Raw genomic sequence first — 14,094 nt, forward strand, 5'->3', positions numbered from 1 at the left:
AATTTCAAAAAAAAATCAATGGACATATGGGTGTAAATTTAACTATTTGAAAATTTTATTTTTCAAATAATCCACTCATAGATAGATGTCACCAGATACAATGTCACTGTGTTAAATAAAAGGTAATGCATTTGATCTAGTACACAGCAAACACTATAGCATAGATGTGCTATGTACTAGATATTGTCCTAGTTAATCTCTCATAAGAGAAAAGAGCAAGCACTTCTACAAACCACAACTATAGAGTATGAACATAAAAAAGAGCAGTAAGCTAGTAGACAGAAGAGCCTAGTCATAGCCCCAGTACTGCCACAACTTTTAGTCAAGACACCTTACAATTCTAGGTCTAAGCTCTTAATCCAAATGAATGATCTCTAAGATTCAATTCAGCTCTATACTTTATACTTCACTGTATATTTTGTTTCTTTAAAACAGTAAACAACTATATTAATTTTTTAAAAACATCAAACAGATCTGTCAATAGCTTAACATGGTAATTACAAGAGAAAAAGTTTCAACCAATTTCCCACATTTCCAGAACATAGTGGCCTCTAGTTGTGTTCCATAAACTGTATATTTTAAACATTTATTAACCACAAACAGTAAAACTTGCTGAAGAATGAATGTCAGGTTCAATTTCTGACTCAACCACTTATTAGCTTTATGGCATTGGGCAAGTTAGCTAATCTCTGTGCCTTACTTTATTTTATTACACACACACACACACACACACACACACACACACACACTACAGAGTTATAATGAAGGTTAAATGAGATAATATACATAAAGCACAAGCTCAGTGCCTGGCACCCAAAAATCACTCAATAAATCTTAACCATTTTAGCCCGGCCAGGCGTGGCTCAGCGGTTGAGCGTTGACTTAGGATCCAGGCGATCGGGGTTCGATTCCCGGTCAGGGCATATGCCCGGGTTGCGGGCTTAATCAATGACTCTCTCATCATTGATGTTTCTATCTCTCTCTCTCTCGCTCTTCTTCCCTCTCTCTGAAATCAATAAAGATATATTAAAAAAAAAAGAAATCTTAACCATTTTAAACTCTAAGCTAAATCCCATTTTAAAGAACTCGAAGAACAGACCACAACTTTGTTATTATAATGGAATCTGTAAGTTATCAACTGAGCATTTAGGAATCCTTTTGTTACTTAAGATCTTCATTACAGTTGTATTTCTCACGATGAAATTTTTGCTTTATATGCCCTCATATAAACACAGCACACACACCTACAATTTACCAACATGGTTAAATTATATACTACTAACCTCATAAAATAAAACAAGTATCTAATTAAAAAATACTAACATATAAATGCATGAAAATTAACATTTAAAGCATTCATATCATTTTCATAAAAGAAACCACACTTTCATTCAACATACATTCCTGTATTTTAATTTCTATAAAAATCCTTTTTAAAAATGAGTAAGTGGTAAGTGGAATACAAAAGTAGATGTGAGGAACATAGAGAATGCTAAAATTCTCCATCTCCTCACACTCTAAAAATTAGTGTTAGTCAATGAAATAATCCAAGAAACCACATTATAAAGTCAATCTTTCTTTTATTCATCATAAAAATGTTCTAAATGAGGGTTGCATTCCTAACCAAGAAGCCGGTAACACCAAAACCAGATATGATTAACTTAACACAAAAGGAAAAATATAAGACAAGAAATTAATATAATCATTTCAAATAGTGAAATTTTATATTCAAAATAAGTATAGCATATAAAAATAAAGTTCAACTACTTCAAATTAATCTAAGATTAACATGCTAACTGTAAGAAACATTAAACCTTTTAACAATTTTGCTTACTTAGAAGAGTTTTTTTAGTGGAATGATTTGGATGACACAGGGTCATTTAAACATTATTCAGAAAAGTTTGATCTGTTACTTGTTTCCTCTCTCAAATTTCCCAAGAAATCAGGCATTCATATCATTTCACTAACATTAAAACTTTATGTCGTTTCATTTTACAAACAATTCTTTAGTCTTTGTCACTAGTGGCATATTGAAATGGAGGTTTATAATTTTAGAATTCTAATCCCAAATGAACAGAGCTTTACAGATTCAAAGTGGATCCTCAACTGTAAGTAACATTCTAATATTTCCAACCCTAGTTTTGTGATCTCAAGAATTTCCAACTATCTCAAGGAGATACAAGAAAATTAAATTTAATTTAATGTCCGTTATCTTTAAAACATACAATCTTTTGAGGAAAAAGAGTCAGTTTTGAAAGTCCAGTTTTATACCACGTCAGTATCACTGACTGATTTCATTGTGGAAATTCATATTACCAAGATTTGAAAAGCAGAGAATGTTGATGTCTACTTTGGCATTTGAAGACAAATCACACAAATACAAACCTTAAATTTTAAACAATAAATCCATATATAATTGAGAGATCCACAACTAAAATTTGATAAAATTCTGGTCTTTGAATATGAAATTTTATAAAGGAATTAAGTTACTAAAATGTTTCTTCACAAACATTAAGTAGATCAGTATCTCCTTTTATGCCTGTTATTTTTAAGAATGTTCTAATGTTAGAAAAGTATGTTTTTTATTTTTTATTTTTTTGTTAATCCTCACCCAGGGATATTTTTTCCATTGATTTTTTAGAAAATGGAAGGAAGGGGGAGAGACAGAGAGAGAGAGAAATATCTATGTGAGAGAGGCACATTTATTGGTTGCTTCCCGCAAGCGCCCAGACTGGGGCAGGGATCAAGTCTGCAACAGAGGTACGTGCCCGTGTCCAGAATCAAACCCAAGACCCTCCAGTATGCAGGCCAACACTCTAACAACTGAGCCAAACTGGTTAGGGCCTAAGTATGTTTTTTAGATTAAGTTCAGCTGTTACTGTTAAACACCAGACGTATATTCTGAAAAGGGCATATTCCAACCACACAAAATGCACAATTAGAAACATCAGATCACTAGCAGCTAAAATACTACAGACAAAATACTGAGGGCGGGGTCACAGAAACTTTAGACCATACCTCATCAAAGCTCATTCAATTTCGGAATGAATCTAATTTTTTCTTAAGAAGAAAACTCCCTTCTGAAAATAGTCACTCCAAGAAAAGAATAGAGAGACCTAAAAAGGGAGAATATGGTTACATACTTTTATTTTTTAAATAAGCAAGAATATGGATATACAGTTTATTTTTTAAATAAGGGAGAATATGAATATACAGTTTTATTTTTTAAATAAACCAAAAACTTCAAATGTCATTTTTTAAAAAGATTATACATTCAGGAATCTTAATAGGCAAACAGAGAAGGGCTGAGACTCAGTCTTGAAAAAAAAAAGGGGGGAGGCCTACAAATGAGATCAGAACTAGGATAGAAAAAATCCAGGTCCTAAAAGTAGTTGCCCTGGCTCTTTCCAAGAATAAAGCTCAATTCTCCTGTCCACTGCCCTAACTTAAGAAACCTTCTCTGAAGGTAGGTACTCAAAGAATTACCACTTTAATTCTCTGAAATTAGGAGAAATTCTGATGAATTCCTTAAAGCCTGAAGGAAATCAGAATATGCCACCCCAAAATATGTCACTTTGGCATAAAGATTGTTTTTATTCGAAGGCAATTAAAAAACAGAAAGAGCTCTCTGCCCTACCCCTATCTGTTGATTCTAAAAGCAGGACAAAATTTTCCTGTTGTGAAGGTTTCCCCTTCCCCTCTCCCATACCAGGAGGAAAAATCACCATTATCACTGGAAACAGAAAGTCAGCACCAAGGTGGGTCTACACAAACAAATCTTACTAAAATAACACTTATCTTCCATGAGTTTCCCTTATATGTTTACTTTCCTTCAAATTACCACTCCTTACAAGCCCAAACCCCTTTTCCTTTGTCCTGCCACTTCTCCGCAAATTTGTCATCCTTCCTTAAAATGGTACACATTAGCCTCAGTGTCTAAACTTACCTCTTTATGCCTTTTTTTTTCCATGAAGACCTCCATGAACATAAAAATTAAAATACTGACATTAAATAAAATTTGTATACCTTTCCTCCTGTTAATTTGCAGGTCCTAGGCACTTAACCGAAGAGGATAAAGGAAAGGGTTTTTTCCCTCACTAAAGGCAAAACAATCCTCCAAATTAGTGAGCTCAATCTGATTTTCTAAAGACAATAAAAATACTTCATAATGTACACAATTAAGACTTTAAAAATAATACGCTCAATCATTTTCTAACACAAGGCCCAATCCTCAATGCTGCATAGAATATGAAAAAAATCCCTACCTCAAGAAACTAGTAGGGGGATTATGATAAATACATACAAACAGCGCATGGCAGGTGTAATAATAAAACTATGAGTACTATAACAGAAGCTCTTGACAAGGTGTTAGAGGAACCACAGAAGAAATGTGCAAAATTTTGTGCACACTTGTACATTTTCTGGGAGCATCAAATTCTCATGAGGGTCTATGAACCAAAAAGCCTAAGAATCTCTAGTTGAGGGGCTTAAAAAAAATCACATCTAGCTGGGGGATTTGGATATGCTCCACATGGAAGAAAAATACACATTAATCCTTAAGGGAAAGATGTTTTTGCTAGTGTTTTTTGTTGTTGTTTTTTAAGTAAAAATGTTCATTGAAAATGATTCAAACATACAAAAGTGTATGGAGTAAAAAGTATGAATCCTCGCCCACCAACATCACCGCCTCCAGAAATGAGACACAACTGGTTGAACTGAACTTGTCTCAAGACTAAAACTAGTTTAATGACAGAACAGTCTATCATCCCAACTTCTGAAATGTGAAACTTCCAGGGAAGTTTCAGAGTGTGGAACTGGGGGCGGTTCACAATGACCTATACCCCAAGATCAGTTTCTGTGATATACAGACTGTTTTGAGCTAAAGGCAATTTTAGCTGCAGGTTTAAGAGAAACTTCTGCTCCTCCCTTTAACTACCTAGAACTTGAATTAAGGGCCTCCCCATAAGACATTATCAAAGATAACTTCTTTTGACCGATCTATAAGTGCAGGGCAAACTTCTATTTACTAAATGTCTGTTCTTGTTATCATCATGCAATGACCCTTTGAAGCCCCCAAGGTGTGTTATTACCTCATCCCTAGCTCAGGATATCTTGTGTATTTCAATCCTCCTTTCTATCTTCAACCTCTCAGGCATGTGGGGTCTCTGACTCTCTCATGTATGTGGGGTTCCCATATATACGTATGTATTAAATTTGGTTATTTTCTCTTGATAAAAATAAAGTATGAATCCTTATTTCTTCCCCTGCCCTACCACCAATCCTGCTCATCGAAGTTTGGTGTGTAATGCAAAGGATAATAATAGTGACTGAAGATACAGTTAGGGTTATAGTTCAGGGATAAAAAGGACATTCCAATGCCTTATATGTCTTAACAAAGGGCAATATTCATAGCAATGATTCAGACAAAGACTAAACTGTGTGCAGATTAAATTTACAGATAAGTAAATAGTATAGTGCATGTTAAACAACAAACAAGGCTTTCTAAAGATCTCAACAAACTAGAATGAGTGAATGGTAAAATCTAAAATTTTGTATTTGCTCAAAAAACAAAATTTACAAAAATCTAAATTGAAGATGTACTATTTATCAGTTCTGGTTACCAGAGATCCAATGAGTCAGAAGGTCACTCATTTAAAAAGCATACTTATTAAACATGTGCAAGACAAGAATATAATGATGATCAAAAATTAAGACACGGGCCCAGTTGGCATGGCTCAGCGGTTGAGCATCAACCTATGATCCAGGAGCTCGAGGTTCAATTCCTGGTCAGGGCACATGCCAGGATTTCGGGATCGATCCCCAGCATGTGCCATGCAGGAGGCAGCGGATCAATGACTCTCTCATTGATGTTTCTCTCTCTCTCCCTCTCCCTTCCTCTCTTTGAAATCAATAAAGATATATTTAAAACAAAATTAAGACATGAGTCTTACACTCACGAAGTTTATGTAGTAGAAACAGGGACAAACACTCAAAGAGATGTAAATTGACAATGGTAAGTGCTATGAAGGCGATGGACATGGAATTTAAAAACACAGAGTAAGGAAACTAGGTCTAGTTCACATACTCAAAACTGGTTTCCTTAAGAAAGGAGTGAGAAGTTGTTATTTGAAGAATGAGTTGTAGTTAACTAGAAACACAGGAAAGAGAAGAAAGCATTCCAGGCAGGAAACAGCATGTACAAAAGATCTATCGCACAGCAAACATGAGAAACTGCAAAGGAATCAGTGTGATTGGAAAAGAGAAGCAAGGGCATATGTGGTAGGAGGTTAAGATATAAGTCAAACAAAGCTGTACCTTCGAGATCAAATTAAGGAAATTTGTCCTTATCCTAACAGCAATGGAAAGCCAACAGAGGGATTTATAAAAAATCCTCACCCAAGGATATGTTCTTATTGATTTTTAAAGACAAAGAGAGAAACATCTATTGGTTGCCTCCCATAAGCACACCCCAACCTAGGTATGTGCACTGACCAGGAATAAAACCTACAACCTTTTGGTGTAGGGGAAGACGCTCCAACCAACTGATGAGCAACCCAGCCAAGGCCCCACCTCCTCCTTTTAAACTCTACAGATTTTCCATATTCTCTTCCTCCTTAAATAATGTAAAATCCAATTTCCCATAAAGCTTAGACTTCAGCCCTACATAAATTGCTTCCTAATTATTATCTAATAATAAATTCCATAGTTTTAGCTATCAGTTTTCAGAAGCGGGCTATCAAATATTAAACTCTAATGCTAACTTCTCAACTACTTCCCAGTCCTTCATCTCTTAATTGCTGAGAACTGCTATATGGATATTTAATATTTCAATATTAAATTCCATATTTCCAAAGTGAGCAAAACTTCCCCTAAAAAATTAGTTCTACAGCATTATTCATAAATGCTACCAAGTTACACACTTTAAAATGGTGCATTTTGTTATGTGAATCTTACCTCAATTTAAAAAAAAAAATTTTTCTGCTCTGACAAGTGGCTCGGTTGGAGCATCATCGCATAAACCAAAGGGTTGTGAATTCAATTCCCAGTCAGGGCACATATCTAGGTTTCAGGTGCAGTCCCTGGTGGGGGCCTGTATGGAAGGCAACCAATCAATAAACATATCCTCGGCTGAGGATTAAAAAAAATAAATAAAATAAAAAATAAGTTAGTTCTACCTTTGCACTTTTTTTTCTACATATGAAAACTGTCATCCTTTTTTTTTTTTTAATCTTTATTGATTTCAGAGAGAGGACAGGAGGGGGGAGAGAGAGAGAGAAACATCAAAGATGAGAGAGTCATTGATCGAACCCGCAACACGGGCATGTGCCCTGACCAGGAATCAAACCCCGATTGCCTGGATCCTAGGTCGACGCTCAACCGCTGAGCCATGCCAGGCCAGGCAAAAACTGTCATCTTTCTGATCTTAAGTCCTTGGAATTTTTTTTCAATGCCCCCTTCTTTTACTAATCATATCTAATCAATTCCCCAGTCTTATAGTCTTCCTTCAAAATATTTCCCACAACCACCCTTGAGTTTCCATTCACTAAATATTTGTTCAGGCCCTTACCTCAGAGCTTTTGTATCAGAATTATAAGATCACTTTATACTCGATCTTTCAGTATCCAGATTTATTTGCTCTCGTCCATGTAATACAGAACCACCAAATCAACAATTTCCTAAAATGCTTTCATTGTGTCACTTATCAATTCCAAACTCTTCAATAACTTCTCACCAACCCATGCAGAGCTGGTTTATCATAGTGCTAGAAGTTTCTAGAATGCAGTAAGGTACATAGTAGGTCAAAAACTTTAGAAGCTGGTGAGCCACCTAGCGCTGCCAGGCTGTCAGGCTAGTCCTGCGCTATCTAGCTCAAGGAGAAGGAATATATAATCCCAAAATAGAAAGGCTCAGATTAAAGCAAGGGAAGGCCAAGGCATCACATCTTACAAAATATATATACAGCATCTGGAACCCAGTAAGTAGTACAATAAATGAAATCAACTTTTTCTGAGACTCAATTTCCTCATTTGTAAAGGATGGATGATGATGATACCTATCACCCGTCTCAAAGAAGTATTTGGGTGTTTTTTTAATTTCTTTTTTATTAAATATATCTTTATTGATTTCAGAGGGAGGAAGGGAAAGGAAGAGAGTTGAAACATCAGTGATGAGAGAGTTATCATTGATCGGCTGCCTCCTGCACGTTCCCCGACTGGGGATGGAGACCACAATCTGGGCATGTGCCCTGACCGGGAATTGAACTGGGAATCGAACTGCAATCTCCCGGATCCTAGGTCGATGCTCAACCGCTGAACCACTCCCGCCGGGCAAGAAATATTTGTTTTGACAATGAAATATGGTAACTGTGAATACATTTTATAATTTCTAAAATACTACAATAAAGATTAGAAAGACATCTCTTGGTTATAACTTCTCAAATGAACACAAATACTAACAATGTAGTGTCAAAAAAGTAGTGCCAATTTTCTATTTACATTTTTCTATTCAATAAAGTTGGAAGATCTATTACGTATTTTCCCCCATGTAACTTAAAAAAGCCATTTCCATGTTTCATTTTGTTTAGAAGGGACTTCCAGCAGTCAGCAATCCTGTAGAGTTGAAAATCAAATAATCTACACCTTGAATAGGAAAAGCAAACTGAGTGAGTAAACAAAGCACAAGATGGGGATTATAATATACCTAAAACCCTCAGACCCCTCCTCAAAGCCCCTCAACCCTCTCAAAGTTTTGCATTTCAAACTTGCCAAAGTAACAATTACCCACAAAACAAGGAAAACACAGTGGTAAAGCCTAGAAGTAAGGAGCAAATTATTTCGTAGACTAATGATCTCTGCTTTGGTTAACAGCCCTCAAATGAAAGGCATTCAGGAAGTTGTCATACTGAAGAAATATTAAACTTGGCAAAAAAAAAAAAAAGCAAGTGTGTGGTTGATTAACTTCTACGGATGGAATCTTCACCTTTGAGTCCACAAACCTCAATCAAGAAATTTAAGAAATATACATTAATTTACTTTAAAATGACTATAACAAAACCATTAAGTATTAACATATTTTTATGAAAAGTAACTATATTTTCCAAAACAAAAAATTTAGAGGAGTGCCACTGCTTTACATTTTTACAATCTCATTAACATTTGTCTTAATAAAGACAGCTGGATTCTCTTATCTGCTTCTGCATTCAATCTGTTGCACTACATTGCTCTGTTGAACTGAAGAAAATTCAGCCTCACAAGACAGACAGGTGGTAAAGGGAAATCTTGCAGAGCCCTTGAAAGCATCTCAAGTCCCCAGACCACACTTAAAGAACTGCTACAAGTAGATAAACTAAGTCAAAGCCTGTTTAAAATGCACAGCTAAATCACTATAGTAGCTATATTGGCTAGTCAAAAATGTTGGATATACCAACCGAAAGAGTAAAGTAGTAATTTTAAACTGTTAGGGAATATTCAGTTGATGGACACAACACTAAAAAAAGCACTTATTAAGCAGTAATTATGTATAAGGCATTGTTTAAAAACACAAAGCAGCAAAACGAACATCATTCCAAATATCACATATTGTTTATCATGATATACTAAATCAGAAAAGCAGCAATGTTACAATGAAAACAATTGAAATAAAAAATATTTTTGGTTTAATCCAGTTCACTAAAAAGGTAAATATTATACCCTGATCCTGCAGGGTTCCATTTAATCATTTTTTACTATGGAGACTCTCTGAAGGTAAAGTTTGGAAGGGGGGAAAAATGGTAACAACAAAAAAATTTGGAACAGAAACCTCAAGTAATAATTTTCTAAATACTACCTGCATTCATTAGAGATGTAGTACAAAAGGCTGACAAACCTATCATGATAGTAGAAGAAGAGGCAGACAGGTTTAATGTGTGTGTTGGAAGAGTGAATCTCTATTGTCCAAATTAACTATTAACCTTCAGTATACTATCAGAGTCCATTGAAACAATTTTAGTTTTTTATTTTCTTTCTTGAGCAGTTCTAGTTGTAAAGACTGACATTTTATGACTTTTACTGTTTGCCAGAGATCTTCAAACAGCAAAGGAAAAATTTATTACTTTAAAAAAACACACACAACTCTATCTTACAATTACTATGAGTCTACAGAATCCTTTTATAAATCTAAGGTACATTATGGAACCTTAGTGATTTCCATTTTCCTACATCTTGAAATATTTTGCTTATTCCATCATCTTAGATTTCACCATTGCAGATCAATTATTCCCAACTATGCTTTAAAAAAATAAAACTAAAGTAATAAGAAAACAGAAGAACGATTTAGTTGCCTAAAAGGATAATCCAAGGATGAAATAGTCACTAATGCATTATCCTTCATTTTCTTATCTTTTTTTCAGTTTATTGTTTTGCACAAAATATTGCATCACCTTTCAAAAAGGCATAGAAGACTGAAGACATCATCTTTGTGGTCTGTGTTGGGAAGAAAAACTTTACTTCTACCCTTTTAGGTTGCAGTAGCTGGGGACCTGCAACTTGAACTAACAAAAGACAGAAAAAGCACAATTTTTATTAATGTTTACATACATGAGAGTTCACTGAAAAGGAGTAAAACTCAAAGCAGCAGTTAGACTCAGGGACTTACATACCATTTTAAAGAAAAGGGAATTTGTACACTGAGAGACAAATCATAGGAAAGTAGGAAACATGAAAGATAATGAAATATAATGAAAGATAAGGATTACTTTAGTTAGGTCTGTTTATGCAAACTCATCTCAGTATCAACACTCCATTTCAGGTGATAAAGAGTCTCTCTTTCCTTCCTGGTATGGGGAGAAGGGGGTAAGGTTATGGCACAAAAGGAAATTTATGCCCTACTTTAGGCAGACAATGGGAGGGCAGAAAACTCTTCTTACACCTATTGATTCTCAATTGCCTTCTGCTCAAAATAATCCTTATGTTAAAGTGGCACATTTTTGGATGGCATAACCTGATCCTCTTCATTTGTTTCTAGTTTTCACTGAACACAGTTAAGAACTCAGAACTTTTTATTTTCTACCCATGATGGGACAGAAGAAAACTGACAGAGGAGACATTTCACAATTATTAGATGAACCTAAAGACCAAGGCAAAGATGGATGATAGCAAGCACTTCAGAGAAATCTGGGAAATCTCAGAGTGAGTCATGACATATTCAAGACAAATTTTCTCACTCAACAATCAATGAGTGAACAATGTTTCTAAAAACTAAAAGTAAATAGGTATTCTCCTTTAGCAGAAAGGACTTCATCATGCAATATTTTTACAAGCATGTATAATGTGAAATACACTATGACTTATGAAGTCATCCTGCCAAAAATATTAAGGCTCATCTACTCAAGGAATACTAGCAATTGAGGGTACAATGTAAACCCAAAGAGAAGGACACTGTCAATAAAATACAGAATGTGGTTTATAATACAACGTCGATGTCATCACACACAAAAAAAGAGAACAACACTAAATTAGAAGAAACTAACAAATGTAATGTATGATTGGATACTGATAAACGATTAAATAGGACATGTGGGGAACCACTGGGAAAATGTGAATACTACATACAGATACTTGATTGTAGGAATTATTCTTAACTTTAAGTGTGATTGTGGTACTGTGGTTACATAGAAAATTGTCCTCAATTTTATGATATACAACTGACACGGATATAGTACTTCGGTGTGAACTGTCATGATATCTGCAGTGGGTTTTGAGAATGTTCACCCAAAAAGAATGTGAAATGGGTAGATAAAGCAAATGTGGCAAAATGGTAATAACTATTAAAACTACGGGGTAAGTATGTGTTCAAACGTGCTATTTTTCAACTTTCCAATGTTTGGGAGAAAATAACATGAAAAATTTTAAAAAAGGTTGCAAGGTTCAGAAATGAATTCTTAAAAATAAGTAAAACAAGGGGCAATTGAATAGTATTTCTTAAATTTTATAGGTGAGCCTCCTTGCCTCTTCTCATTAACCGCACTCTGTTAAAAATTAAAACATAATACAGTGAGAATTGCACACTCAATGAGTAATCAGAAGACCTCAGGTTCTAGAACTGGCTCTATCACTTCCCAGCCTTGGCCTCATCAAAGAACTCTCCCAGAGGCCCTTTCCTCACCTTCGTTTTGTGGTAAAAATCAGCGCCTATCAATGACGATACAAATGCTAGATACTTGTAAGGGTATTTGCACTGATTTTTAAACATCCAGAGCACTTAATTTTCTATGCAAACCAAGGCCTTCACAGGCACTGTAAGTTTCTGCTGAGAGACACCCTGAGTTGGCACAGTAATCCCCCAATGCAGGACACCTCGCAAATGCCCAAGGACGTTTTTTGTACTTTAATAACTCTCCTTCTACGTTTCAACTTTCTGTTTAATGGTACTAGAAGAACGTCAAATTCTTAAGACACAATCCAAACCTGAAAACCAAAGATGATAGACAGATTAGATAGATAGATAGATAAGTAAATAAGTCTTAAGTTCGCAGAATTTTTTTTAAAAACTCAATCTTCAAACACAAAGAGAGAACCCCTTGAACGAAGGTCTCCCGTGCTTGAGAAGCGGGTTTCCTTTGACATTTCTCCTCTCTAGCAGATTTCTCTTTAAAGCGTTAAAACTTGAGACAACTTGAGAGGAACTCCTTCCATCTCTACAGCAGGATAAAATCTCAGAGTGAGATCATTCTTTCCGTCTCAAGCCTGAAAGCTCAGTTCAAAAACTGTGGCTCTAAGTCCACGTTTCCCCTCAGGGCCCTTTTTCTGGAGACAATAAAACGGGACGTCTACCGCAGAGCAGGAAAGTCCCAGTGACGGGAGGGAGGGTGTGAGCTGCAGCGGCTGGCACCGGGCGGGGGAACCTGGGCCCTAGCGCGTCCCACGCCTGCGAGTTCTGAGCCGCTGCGCTCTCCCTGCCTACGACGAACGAGACTCCCGGGGGGACTCTAGTGAGAGCAGCATGGGTCTCCGCCAAACATCAGCACAAAATGCGCCGAAGACCACGGGGAGTTGGCTCCACAGAGAAAAGCCAAAACCAGGCTGGGGACAAACAGGCGCACGGGCCTCGGGAAGAGAGGAAGAGGAGGCGGAGGAGGAGATGCAGGAGGCGGCGGCGGCCTGCGCGGCCCCGGCCTGCAGCCCCGAGCCGGCTGCCGCGTAGCGCCGGGATCCCTCCCACGCCGGGGCCGGCGCAAGATGGCGGGCCGGCAGCCGCCGCGCAGCCAGTCCCCTTCCCCGCTCTCTGGGCGCTCTCGGCGACCCGCGCCGGCCTCGACACCCCCAGCCCAGCGCCCCCGGAATGAGGCGGCGCAGGCCGCGCGGGAGGGCCTCTGCCTGCTGCAGCGCGGGGCGGGCGGGGGCGGGGGGCGCTTACCGTGAACGGAGCGGATCGGCCTGACTGGGGCCCTGAGGAGGAGGAGAAAGAGGAGGAGGAAAAGGAGGAGCACGAAAAACTACACGGCGGCGACAGCGGCGGCTCCCATTGCGGAGTCGGCAGCCGAGCTGCGGGAGGGGGCGCGGAGGAGTCTCGTGGAGCCCGCGCGCTGCCTCATGGGTAGACTCCGGGTCAGCCTGAGCGGGTCCGGGTTCCCTGTCTTCCGGCCGACCCGGAGCCGGGTGGGCATGTGCGCCGCTCGCAGGCCCTCGAAGGCCCCGACCCGCCGCGCGCGGGCCTCCAGCGGGGCCCTGGGTCGGCGGCGCGCCCGTGGCTTCCCGCTGGTCTGCTCGCCAGCCGCCCGGGGCAGCGATCCCGGGATCGGGGCTGCACCGAATCTGAAGGCGTGGAAACATGATTTGTGGGTTCGCTTTATGCCCAACAGCTACTTCTCCGCAGGCTTGGAAAGAAAGTCTAGGAAGAGAGGCCCCACGAAACAGAAGCGCAGCGCCTAAGGCGCGAAGACATAAACCAGATGAGAAAAATACGTGGAGTTAGGTTCTTTTCATCACTGGCTAATTTTGCCAGATTTGTTTCAAACAGACGATTTTGCTTGTGTCTCCTTTAATTCCTAACCCTGCCGTATGGTTGCCTGTCATAACGAGAGGAAAAAAGTTCAGGTAAATGCCTTTCCGAGAGCAC

The 14,094-nt window shown here is 38.1% G+C and overlaps 1 protein-coding gene across 5 annotated transcripts in view; it reads right to left on the reverse strand.

Annotated features, from left to right (window-relative positions):
- The window catches only part of ZNF280D (zinc finger protein 280D), a 102,034-nt gene extending 88,448 nt beyond the window's left edge, over positions 1–13,586 (reverse strand). For 4 of the 5 annotated variants that reach the window (XM_081132302.1, XM_081132305.1, XM_081132306.1 and 1 more), the window contains exon 1: positions 13,393–13,586. The gene's annotated coding sequence lies outside the window, so the exon portion shown is untranslated. Of the gene's footprint in view, positions 1–10,417; positions 10,493–13,392 lie in introns of those variants that run through there. The other variant, XM_081132303.1, reaches the window with a different exon arrangement.
- Positions 13,587–14,094: the final 508 nt, after the last annotated feature.

This window comes from Miniopterus schreibersii (genome assembly GCF_964146895.1).
Source record: "Miniopterus schreibersii genome assembly, chromosome: 1".
Classification (NCBI taxonomy): Eukaryota; Metazoa; Chordata; class Mammalia; order Chiroptera; family Miniopteridae; genus Miniopterus; species Miniopterus schreibersii.